Source organism: Canis lupus, chromosome 17, assembly GCF_003254725.2.
Source record: "Canis lupus dingo isolate Sandy chromosome 17, ASM325472v2, whole genome shotgun sequence".
In the NCBI taxonomy this organism is placed as follows: domain Eukaryota; kingdom Metazoa; phylum Chordata; class Mammalia; order Carnivora; family Canidae; genus Canis; species Canis lupus.
The window spans coordinates 20066006-20079245 of NC_064259.1; the positions used below are offsets into that span (position 1 = coordinate 20066006).

Consider the following 13240-nt stretch of genomic DNA (forward strand, 5'->3'; position numbering starts at 1 on the left):
CATTATCTGTCAGCGTGTGGGGAGCGGACACTGTCACCCACTGCTATAAAATGGTACGACCCTTTCGAAGCACAATTTAGCACTCTCCAGCCTTGGATGGATATATCTCTGACCCATCAATTCCAATATAAAAATTAATTCTATAGCTTACATCAATTCTATGTAAGAATTTACAAGAACACAAATAAATATGTACAACATTTACTTAAAATATTTTTGTAACATCATAAAACTGGAATGGTCTAAATTCCAAGTAATTAGTAAAAATAGATTGATAATTAACCAAATAAAAGAGGGAATGCCACTATTAAAAAGAGCAATGTGGACACACACACACACACACACACACACGCAAAAAGATAATAGAGATGCCTGGGTGACTCAGCTGTTGAGCTTCTGCCTTCCGCTTAGGGTGTGATCCCGGGATCCCAGATCGAGTCCCAATTCGGGCTCCTTGCAGGAAGCCTACTTCTCCCTCTGCCTACGTCTCTGACTCTCTCTCTCTCTCTGTGTCTCTCATGAATAAAATCTTTTTTAAATAAATACATACATACATACAAAAATACACAAATAATATTCTTAGTCTAACCCAGTTGAACTTTTGAATTGTTTTGCAAAGTAGAACTGTTTTAAATTTATAAACTTACTTGACAAGAATTGAAATTTTGATCATACTGATTCTTCTGGTCCAAACACAAATTGGCCCTGTTCAATTTTTCAAGTCTTTCCCTCATCCTTTTCAAGGATTTTATAGTTTTCCTCACCTAGATTCTGTACATTTCTTATTCAACTTATTTCTACATACTTTATATTTGCCATTATTTTTGTTATTATTGGTATATAGAAACTCTACGGGAAAACCTTTTTTCCTAAAGATTTTATTTTTTTAATAAATCTTATTTTAAGATTTTATTTATTCATGAGAGACACAGAGGAGAGAGGCAGAGACTCTCAGAGCACAGGGAGAAGCAGGCTCTTTGCAGGGAGCCTCAAGCAGGACTAGATCCTGGGACCGTGGGATCATGCCCTGAGCCTACGAAGGCAGACACTCAACTCCTGAGCCACCCAGGCATCCCCATTCCAGGAGATCTTATCTAATATCTAGGTAGCACAATCTGGAGAGTAAATTGAGACAAGAAGGCAATAAAACCTACCAAGAATCCCAGACACCACAGTTTGGTCCTAGTAATTATACATATTACCTCCCTGACTTTATCTCCTATATCTGTTCTCCTCAATCATTGTACTCTAGCCACACCTGCCTCTTCACCATTACTAGACCAAGACAGGCACATTCCTGCCTCAGTCTTTGTCCTGACTGCTCCCTCGTATAAAGAACTCTCTTTCCCTGAATATCAGCAAAGCTTGATCCTTCACCACTTTCAAATGTTTGGTCAAAGGTCAACTTCTCAGCGAGGCCTTCCTAGAATATCCAATTAAAATTGCAAACCACTCCAATCCCAGCCCAGCATTCCCCAGCCATCCTGCTTTCCTCTTCCTCATAGCACCTGTTGCTACGGTAATATGCATATAATTTATGTATTTACTATGTTGCCTGTCTTCTACCCCACCCACATATTGTAAAGTTTCATGCCTAGAGGGATTTTTTTTTTCTGATTTGTTCACTACTACATCTACAGATCTCAGAATGTGCCTGACATATGGTAAATCTTCAATAAATATTTAACTAAATTAAATATTCCATATATTGAATCTCCAAAGATATGACAGTGAGATTTAGTGTTTGCAAATTGATCCTCACCTAAGCCAACCTAAGATACTTACCAAAGAACTGCTCCTTCCATTCATTACCTTACAAATCTAAAGACCTGACTTTTTAAAATTGACAATATTTATAATGATACTATAATCCTTGGTCTCTACCTAAATCTCTTAACCTGTGGAGAAAACAAGAAAAGATTTCAGAAGAAAATGTTCTTTCCACCCCACTCCAGAGTATGTCAGTTTGGTGCCTTCCTTCACTTCACAGCAGTCATATCTTCATCTCCATTTTGTCTACTTCCAAAGGGAAATTTAAAAAACAAAACTACTGTTAAAAGAGGTAAAGGGTGGAAGTGGTAACAATAAAATACAGGTTTATGAGGCGCCTGGGTGGCTCAGTCAGTTTAGTGTCTTAACTCTTGGTTTCTGCTCAGATCGTCACCTCGTGGGTCATGGGACTGGGCCCTGAGACACGCTCTACACTCAGCATGGAGTCTGCTTGGATTCTCTCCCTCTCCTTCTGCCCCTCCCCTGGCTCGTGTGCAGGTGCTTTCTCTCTCTCTCTCTCTCTCTCAAATAAATAAATCTAAAGGAAAAAAAAAAAACAATATGGGTTTAAACTGTATGTTAACTGGAATTTTTTTTTAAGATTTTATTCATGAGACACAGAGAGTGAGAGGCAGAGACATACATAGAGAGAGAAGCAAGCTCCATTCAGGGAGCCCAATGTGGGACTCGATCCTGGGATTCCAGGATCACACCCTGAGCTGAAGGCAGGTGCTTAACCGCTGAGCCACCGAGGTGTCCCGGTTAACTGGAATTTAAATTTAAAAAAAATTTTAATGCAGGCAAAAACCTGAATTTTAGGGTGCCTGGGTGCCTCAGTTGGTCAAGCATCTGCCTTCAGCTCAAGTCATGATCCCAGGGTCCTGGAATCGAGCCTTACATCAGGCTCTTTGGTCAGTAGGGAATCTACTTCTCCTTCTCCCTCTCCCTCTATGCTCCCCCCCACTCATGTTCTCTTGCACTCTCACTCTCAAATAAATTAATTTTATTATTATTTTTTAAAGATTTTATTTATTTATTCATGAGAGACACACACATGCACAGAGAGAGAGGCAAAAACACAAGGAGAGGAAGAAGCAGGCTCCATGCAGGGAGCCCGATGTGGGACTTGATCCCAGGTCTCCAAGATCAGGCCCTGGGCTGAAGGCGGCAGCATTAAACTGCTGAGCCACCCAGGCTGCCCTCAAATAAATTAATATTTTTTTAAAAAGAAATGGAATAAATAGCTAATAACCTTCCAAAACAGAAAGCACCAGGCCCACATTGGTTCTCTGGCAAATTCTACAATACTCTTTTTTTAAAGATAGATAGGGGATTCCCTGGGTGGCTCAGCGGTTTGGCACCTGCCTTTGGCCCAGGGCACGATCCTGGAGTCCTGGAATCGAGTCTCACGTCAAGCTCCCTGCATGGAGCCTGTTTCTCCCTCTGCCTGTGTCTCTGCCCCCCCCCCCCTCTCTCTCTCTCTCTCTTTATGTCCATCATGAATAAATAAAATTTTTAAAAAAAATTTTTAAGATAGATTTATTTATTTACTTACTTATTTATGACACTCAGAGAAAGAGAGGCAGAGACATAGCCTGAGGGAGAAGCAGGCTTCCTGCAAGGAGCCCAGTGTGGGACTCGATTCCAGATCCCAGGATGATGACCTGAGCCAAAAGTAGACACTCAACCACTGAGCCACCCAGATGCCCTGCAAAAGATCTTAAATAGATAATTATATCTATTATGAATAGGACCTATAGGGCACCTGAGACCACCCAGGCATCCCATGGCATACTTTTTTTTTTTAAGATTTATATATTTATTTAAGAAAGACAGAGGACAGGAGGGGCAGAGGAACAGGGAGAGAGAGAATCTCAAGCAGACTCCATGCCTAGAGCAAAGCTGGACTTGGGGCTTCATCTCATGACCCTGAGACCAAGACTTAAGCTGAAACTGAGAGTCAGCGCTTAACCAACTGTGCCACCCAGGCACTCCTCCAAACATTGAAGGCAGAAATTATACCAATTCTCTACAATGTTTTCCAGAGGGTAGAAGCAGAAGGAATACTTCCTAACTCATTCTTAGGCCAGCAATATCCTAATTCCAGAACTAGATAAAGATACTATAGGGGAAAAAAACCCTACAGATCAGTATCTCTCACTAACACAGTGAGGAAAATCCTTAACAAAATATTAACAAATCAAATACAACAAAGTAAATAGTAGCAGACAGACTGGGGAAGACCAGAATTCAAAATATCAACTGGCAGTGAGTTTAGTAAATTTTCCCCATCAGTATCTCTCAATCTGAACTCAACACAGCCAAAAACCTGGATATGGGCATCAGTGTGGATAATGCCATTAGGATAGAAGTCTCCTAATGTGCAGCAACAAAACAAGAATTACTCCATTTTCTTTCTTTTAATTTTCCTTGTTCTCTCATACCTCAGAACCCAAGCTATTCTGTGGCAACAACAGCAACAGAATAAGTAGGTGCCTAAAACTCTCAAAGGAGGGAAACCATCCCCTCCATATCAGAGGAGTTATGGTCCCAAGAGACTGAGACAAAACCCCATTGCTCTTTTTAAGTCTCTTGTCTCCTGCTGCTTGGCCCAAGGGGAACAGAGTTGTGGAAATATACAGAGAGGAATATAGAAATTTCTGGCCAAAGATGAAAAATGGGAGTTCCATGGAATCAGACAAAAGAACTCAGGAAAGTAAGCCCCTTAAACTTATGAATGAAATCCTTCAGTAACACCTAAGCTGTGCATATACGGGCTGGATACAAAAAAAAGCATAGATAGACTTTGAGAACTAAACTATGGGATAGATTGGAGTCAGTAAAACTTTTCTACAAAGGGCCAAATAGTAAATATTTTAGGTTTTGTAGGCCAAACAGCTTCTGTCACAACTGCTCAAATGTGACCACTGAAGTATGAAAGCAGCCACAAAAATTACAAACAAGTTGGCATTGCTGTGTTTCAATAAAATCTCATTTATAAAAATAGGCAGTGAACTGAATCTGGCCCACAGGCCATAGTTTCACAACCCACAGGGAAGACCACCACCCAAATCCCAGATACTATGACAGTTCACACAAAGGACAAATCCAAATAGCAGTCAAAAGTATTTGAAGACTTAACTGACATTGAAACAACAACCCACAGACGGCTGGTCAAAACTTGAAGGCTAGGGCAGGGGGTGGGGGTGACTGGGTGGCGGGCACTGAGGGGGGCACTGGGTGTTATTCTGTATGTTGGCAAATTGAACACCAATAAAAAATAAATTTATTATTTAAAAAAAACTTGAAAAAAAAAACTTGAAGGCTAAACACAATTCAGTCAACTGTTTGCTAAAACAAAACTATCAACATTCTCAAAATTCAAACAAGATACAAAGTGTCAATTACAATCTAAATTTACTAGGTATAGCAACCCAAGAAAACCTCAATTTGCTTAGGAAAGAAAATCAAAAGATAGAAGCAACAAGATAAATCTGATATGGGAAATGTTTCACAAAGACTTAAAAGCGGCTATTATAAAAATGCTCCACGTAAAGGTAAACACTCTTGAAGGAAGAGGAAGATACAAAGTAGAAGCAAATGTAAATTTTAGAACTGAAAAATAACCAAAACAAAAAAACACTTCATTCAATGAATCAATAACAGAAGAGGAAGTGAACATGAAAACAGAAACACAGAAATTATCTAATGATTAAAAAATAAAAAACCTCTACTCAAAAATTAAATTTGTGTATGTCATATCAAGAAAGTAAAAGAACAGGGTGCCTGGCTGGCTTAGTCAGTGGAGCATGAGACTTAATCACAGGACTGTGAGTTCAAGTCCCATGTCAGGTGTAGAGAGGTTACTGAAAAAAGTCTTTAAAAAACTAAACAAATAAAAAACACAAAAACAAAGAAAGTGAAAAAACAACCCACAAAATGAAGAAAATATTTCAATTAACATCTGATAAAAAACTTGTATGAACCAACAAATAACAAATACCCCAATTAAAAAATTGGCCAAGGATATGAATAGACATTTCTTCAAAGACAGACTAGACAATGGTCAGTAGACACATGAAAGGATGCTATGAAAAGCACCTTTTTAAAAAAGCATATGAATAGCATCATTCACCAGGAAAATACAAATCAAAACCACAATGAGATACAAGTTCACATCCACCAGAATGACTATGATAAAAAAATTTTAAAAAAGAAATCCACGAGTGTTGGCAAGGATGTGGAGAAATTAGAATAATCAAATATTGCTGGTAACAATGTAAACAGGCACATGGCAAATAGTTTGGCAATTCCTCAGAAAGTTAAACACAGAGCTAACAGATGACCTAGCAATTCCACTCCTCGATATATACCAAAAAGAACTGTTTTGCTCCCTCTGCAAAAGGTCCTCTCTTATGCTGTCACTCTCTAGGTATACTCTGTAGGACAAGAGTGTTGTCTCCAGCAATCTCCTTCCTGCTCCACATGCAGCAGGGAGGGAACTGTGGCTGAAACCCACAGGCTCCAGGTAGCCAACATCTTCAACAGTGTTGCTATTGTTGATATAAGCAGTCTTAATCTTAGGGCCCTGAGATCGAGTCCCAGACTGGGTTCTCTGCTCAGTGGGTAGTCTGCTTCTCCCTCTCCTTCTGTGCTTTCTCTCTTGCTCTAAATAAGTAAATAAAATCTTAAAAACAGACCCAGAATGTTTCACTGGTGGATTCTATCAAACATTTATAGAAGAAACTATTGATTCTCACAATTCACAACAGTTATGTTCTATAAAGGTCACTGCAAACACTATATTAGCAAATATTTGAACCAATGCTCCTAGAGGAAATACAAAGTTAGGTTCCTACAAGACTCTGCTCATATTTATGTCAACTAATCAATATAACTTTGATTTTATGTACTTCTGTTTAAAGATATCTTATATAGGGATCCCTGGGTGGCTTAGTGGTTTAGAGCCTGCCTTTGGCCCAGGGCGTGATCCTGGAGTCCGGGGATCAAGTTCCATGTCGGGCTCCCTGCGTGGGGCCTGCTTCTCCCTCTGCCTGTGTCTCTGCCTCTCTCTGTGTCTCTTGTGAATAAATAAATAAAATCTTTAAAAGTAACAATAAAGATATCTTATATAACACATATTAATAATTCATTAACACTGAACTCCTGGCCAAGAGTAAAATTCATGCCTAAATAAATCTTATCTGACACAAGCAATTTTCTCCATAAGGAACATCACAGCTGATTTTTGTTGTTGTTTTTTTTTATATATATACAGCTTTCTTGAACTTAAGAATACTACACAGCATTTCAGCACTACACTTTGGGGTCATTTTAAACAGTGAAAGCACCAACGAAAATGAAAATGCCAAGGCACTAAATAGGTCACAAAAAGGACACATTTTCACTACGAGAGATAAACAAGAAGGCAGAGCATCCCACCTTGTTCAACCCCAGGAGGGACCTCAACTGGGAATATCCACTCAGGTGAGTCAAATTTTTTGCCACATTGCACATGTCCATGAATGACAACAAAAATGTCATAAGCGTTGATTTTGGTGTTAGGAATATATTTTTGGGGGTACTTGGGTAGCTCAGTCCGTTAAGCTTCTGAAATCAAGATTTCAGCTCAGGTCATGAACTTTGAGTCATAAGATCAATCCTTCTGATGGGCTCCATGCTGGGTATGGAGCCTACTTAAGATATTCTCTCTCTCTCTCTCTCCATCCCCCCCACCCCCGGTCTCCTACCCCACCAGGCTCACTCATACTCTCTCTTAAAAAAATTTTTTTTTAATTAAGGAATAAATTTTATCAAGTAGCTGAATTCATAAAGACTGAATCTAGGAATGACAATGATAAAATGTGATCTTCTTCAAAAAGAAACAGAAAAGTGAGAAGACTTTCCAACTGATTTTTATGAGGCCAGCATTATCCTAATACCAAAACCAAGACACAGATGACTCAAGAAAACTACAGACTAATATGTCTCATGAACAACTATAAATATCCTCCGCGAAATGTTAGCAAATCCAGCTATATATAAAAAAATACACAATAACCAGGTGAGATTATTTTTTACCCCAGGAATGCAAAGCCAATTTGAAATTTGAAAATCAATGTCATCTACCGTATTAACAGGCTAAAACTTAAACGCAAATGATCCCAGCAATTGAGTCAGAAAAAGCATCGGACAAAATTCAACATCCATTCATAACAAAAACTCTTAAGTAAGCTAGAAATAAAAGGGAACTTCCTCAACCTGACAGTAAGTGCTTACAAAAAACCTATAGCTAATACTCTTAACAATGAAAGATGGAATGCTCTACCCATAATCAGAAAAAAAGTATCTGCAAATCCTATCCAGCAAAAAACTCATACCTAAAACACATAAAGAATTCTCAAATCCCATCAGTAGAACAACAACCCAGTTAAACAGTGGGCAGAACACTTCACCAAGGATGATATACAGTTGGAAAAAAAGCACATAGAAAGATGCTTAAAAGTGATATGGCACAAGGGACCCCCCGGTGGCTCAGTGGTTAACAGACGTCTGCCTTTGGCTGGAATAGTGATCCTGGGATCCTGGGATTAAGTCCCTCATCGGACTCCCTACAGGAAGCCTGCTTCTCCTTCTGCCTATGTCTCTGCCTCTTTGAGTCTCTCATGAATAAACAAATATAATCTTGAAAAAAAAAAAAGTGTGACATGGTGCACAGTAGGCAATGAGGACATAGCACCCTTGCTGCTTCCTCTTTCCAGATTCCATCTCTGCTGTAACACCTGCAATAGCGGCAGTTCTGTCTCCAACATGCAGCTCTTTGTCCACACCCAGGAGCTACACATCCTTGAGGCGACCAGGCAGGAGACAGTCGCCCAGATCAAGGTTCATGTAGCCTCGCTAGAGGGCATTGCTCTACAAGATTAAGTAGTGCTCCTAGTAGGCATGCCTCTAGAGGACTAGGCTACCCCAGGTCAGTGTGGAATAAAGGCTCTGACCACCCTGGAAGTAACTGGCCACACGCTTGGAGGTAAGGTCCATGGTTCCCTGGCCCATGCTGGGAAAGTAAGAGGGCAGACTCCCAAGGTGGCCAAACGAGAAAAAAAGAAGACAGGCTGAGCCAAGTAGTGGAAGCAGTACAACCGGTGCTTTGTCAATGTTATGCCCATCTTTGGCAAGAAAAAGGGCCCCAATGCCAACTCTTACATCGGCCCTTGTAATCCTAGCTTTCCCCAATAAAGATGGTTCAGTTAAAAAAAAAAAAAAAGATGTTCCACAACATATGCCATAGAGAAATTAAAATCACAATAATCTACTACTATTCACATATTAGAATTGCTAAAAAAAAAAAAAAAGGGGGGGGGGCCTGGGTGAATCAGTGGGTTTAGTGTCTACCTTTGGCTCAGGTCATGATCTCAGGGTCCAGGGATCTATCGTTGCATGTTGCTCCCTGCTCAGTTGGGGTGGGAGTGTGTGGGCTCTGCTTCTCCCTCTCCCCCTCCCATTCCACTTGTTCATGCTCTCACATAAATAAAATTTTAAAAAAAAAATGAATGACTAAAATGAAAATGCTGACAGTACCAAGTACAAGCAAGGATGAAGATCAACTGCATTTCAAATAGACTGCTGGTGGAAATGCAAAACAAAGCAGCCACTCTGAAAAAGTTTCCCAGTTTCTTATAAAGGTAGATACATATTTACCAATTATGCAACAACCCTACTTCTGGGTATTTATCCTAGAGAAATGAAAATGTAACATTCAAAGGAGAATCTGCCACAAATGTTTATTGCAATTCTATTCTTATTTGCCAAAAGCAGAAACAACCAACACATTCCTCAACAGCGAAATGGATAAACCATTACTCATTAGCACAATGAACTCAGCCATAAACAGAATGAACTACTAACACATAAAACAACACAGATGAATCTCAAAGGCATTAAAGTGAATTTAAGAAACTAGCCTCAAGTGCATCCCGGGTGGCTCAGCGTAATTTAGTACCACCCTCAGCCCAGGGCGTGATCCTGGAGAGCCAGAGAGCCAGGATCAAGTCCCACAACAGGCTCCCTGCATGGAGCCTGCTTCTCCCTCTGCCTGTTGTCTCTGCACCTGCCTCTCTCTATCTCTGATGAATAAATAAATAAAATGTTAAAAAAAAAAAAAGTCTCAAAAGGTTATACACTATATAATGCCATTTACATGGCATTCTCAAAGACAAAACTAGTGATGAGTAACATATCAGCAGTTGCCAAGGGTTAAGGGCAAGTGGGGGGTAACTACAGCAAGATAGAACAATATTTCCTGGCTTGTACCTGACTATAATGGTGGCGGTTACATGTGTTAAATTCACACAACTATGTAACAAAAGGTCAGTTTTTTGCTGCATGGTAATTTTTTTTTTTTTTAAATTTTTATTTATTTATGATAGTCACACAGAGAGAAAGAGAGAGAGGCAGAGACACAGGCAGAGGGAGAAGCAGGCTCCATGCACCAGGAGCCCGATGTGGGATTCGATCCCGGGTCTCCAGGATCATGCCCTGGGCCAAAGGCAGGCGCCAAACCGCTGCGCCACCCAGGGATCCCTGCATGGTAATTTTTAATATAAACTTCTTATAATTTTTTTTTTAGGTATTTATTTATTTATTTATGATAGTCACAGAGAGAGAGAGAGGCAGAGACACAGGCAGAGGGAGAAGCAGGCCCCATGCACCGGGAGCCCGACGTGGGATTCGATCCCGGGTCTCCAGGATCGCGCCCTGGGCCAAAGGCAGGCGCCAAACCGCTGCGCCATCCAGGGATCCCTTAATATAAACTTCTTAACCAAAATACTAGAGTGAGGTACCACGCGTATGTAGGTAGAAAATAGGGCAGCTCAGGTGGCTCAACAGTTTACCACCTCCTTCAGCCCAGGGTGTGATCCTGTAGTACTGGGATCGAGTCCCACATTGGGCTCCCTGCATGGAGCCTGCTTCTCCCTCTGCCCGTGTCTCTGCCTATCTCTCTTTCTCTCTCTCTTTCTCTTGTGAATAAATAAAATCTTTTAAAAACAAAGTCACTACAGCATGAAAGTGATTTAAAATTTTCTCATTTTCTTAATACTGTTGAGCATTTATGACATAACCACATAATAGAATAGCCTTCAGCCATAAAAAGGGGTTACTGTTAGCAAAACCAGAAAATGACACATCAAAGTATTTAACATGGAAAAGCAGATTAGAAACTGAGAGACTAATTACACCTACACAGAAAAAAATCTATCAAAGACTAGAAGGAAATATCCCAAAATGTTTATATTGTGTCAGAGTAATTTTTCCCAAGTTAGTATTATTTCTATAATTTAAATTTTTTTAAGATTTTATCTATTTATTCATGAGACACACAGTGAGAGAGAGGCAAAGACACAGGCAGAGGGAGAAGCAGGCTCCATGCAGGCAGCCCAATGTGGAACTCGATCCCAGGACCCCGGGATCTCGCCCAGAGCTGAAGGCAGATGCTCAACTGCTGAGCCACCCAGGCGTCCCTAACTTAAATCTTTTTTAATTTTATTTACTTATTCATGATAGACACAGAGAGAGGGGCAGAGACATAGGGAGAGAGAGAAGCAGGTTCCCTGTGAAGAGCCTGATGCGGAACTCGATCCCAGGACCTGAGCCAAAGGCAGAGGCTCAATCACTGAGCCACCCAGGTGCCCTTATTTCTATAATTTAAATAATTCATAAAACTTTTGTAAAATGAAGGAAACCTATTACATATTACTAAAACTAAAATATATTTATTTTAAATTTCAACATGGATGGACCTAGACGGTATTATGCTAAGTGAAATAAGTCAAAGACAAATATTGTATGATTTCCCAACAAACAAAACAAACAAAAACAAACCCAGAGATACAGATGACAAACTGATGGTTGCCAGCAGGAAGGGGGGGAGGGGATGAACCAAATAGGTGAAGGGGATTAAGAGGTACAATCTTCCAGATGTAAAGTAAATAAGACACAGGGATATAATGTACAGCATAAGGGATACAGCCAATGATATTATAAAAACTTTGTATGACGACAAATTATATACATTTTATAATGTATATAAGGAGTCACTGTGTTGTACAACTGAAACTAATACAATATTGTATGTTAGTTATTCAATAATAAGTACATCTCAATAGAGTGAAAAATAATACAGTAATCCTAACTGAACCAAGGTTCACAAACAATAAATTTATAAAATGTCAAACCTCATGTAGGTCATTAATAAGAAAAAGACTAAGGATCCCTGGATGGCTCAGCAGTTGAGCATCTGCTTTTGGCCCAGGGCATAGTCCTCGAGTCCTGGGATCAAGTCCTGCGTCTGGCTCCCTGCATGGAGCCTGCTTCTCTCTCTGCCTATGTCTCTGCCTCTCTCTCTCATGAATAAATAAATAAAATCTTAAAAAAAAAAAAAATAAGAAAAAGACTAACAAAAATGTTTGATTAAATATAGATTAAAAAATATCTAAAGGGATGCCTGGGTGGCTCAGTGGTAGAGCATCTGCCTTTGCTACCTCTTTTCTGCTAGAAAACAAACCTGGGAAATACATATGAAGCAAATCCAGTACTAAATTTAAAAAAAAAAAGAGAGAAATAATCCATATTTATTTATCCAAAATATTTAATGGTGTTTTCACAAAGAGCATCACACAACCCAGAGCTACTGAGGTATTCAACTCCAGGGAGCAGTATTCACATAAATACAGTATGAATGGCTCCCTCTTGGAGTTGTGCAACACACAGCCCTGATTGATTCTATCATCTGCATCAACCTGATGACCAGGCACACAGAGGACCATGGTATGGAAAGAACATTCAGGAATTCAGAAATAAGAAAAATCAACATGAGCTAGAATAACTGGGAAAGAGTTCTGCTTTTTTTTTTTAAGATTTTATTTGTTCATGAGAGACACAGAGAGAGAGAGAGAGAGGCAGCGACACAGGCAGAGGGAGAAGCAGGCTCCATGCAGGGAGCCCAACGTGGGACTCGATCCCGGGTCCCCAAGATCAGGCCCTGGGCTGAAGGCGGCACTAAACCGCTGAGCCACCCGGGCTGCCCAAGAGTTCTGCTTTTATCTCAAGAATAGTACCTATTTGTTGTGTTCAAAAGCATTCCACAGGGATCCCTGGGTTTGGCGCCTGCCTTTGGCCCAGGGCGCGATCCTGGAGACCCGGGATCGAATCCCACATCGGGCTTCCGGTGCATGGAGCCTGCTTCTCCCTCTGCCTCTCTCTCTTTCTCTCTCTGTGACTATCATAAATAAATAAAAATTAAAAAAAAAAAAAGATTCAAAAGCATTCCACAACCTCTTGTATGTGTGAAAACTTCAGAAGACTAGTGGAACTTCAGTAAAGGCTTCTGTTGGAGAACTGTAAATGGAATAGGTGTAGGCAGAACTGATGTAAAATGAAAAAAACCTAAACACGAAAAAAAATGTATAGC

General features: G+C 40.1%; 1 protein-coding gene and 1 pseudogene across 3 annotated transcripts in view; one reads left to right on the plus strand and one right to left on the minus strand.

The window, feature by feature from the left end:
• Positions 1-13240, minus strand: part of ASXL2 (ASXL transcriptional regulator 2) — a 151204-nt gene that overhangs the window by 105237 nt on the left and 32727 nt on the right. The window lies entirely within an intron of this gene.
• On the plus strand, positions 8407-9009 carry LOC112664943 (FAU ubiquitin-like and ribosomal protein S30; annotated as a pseudogene).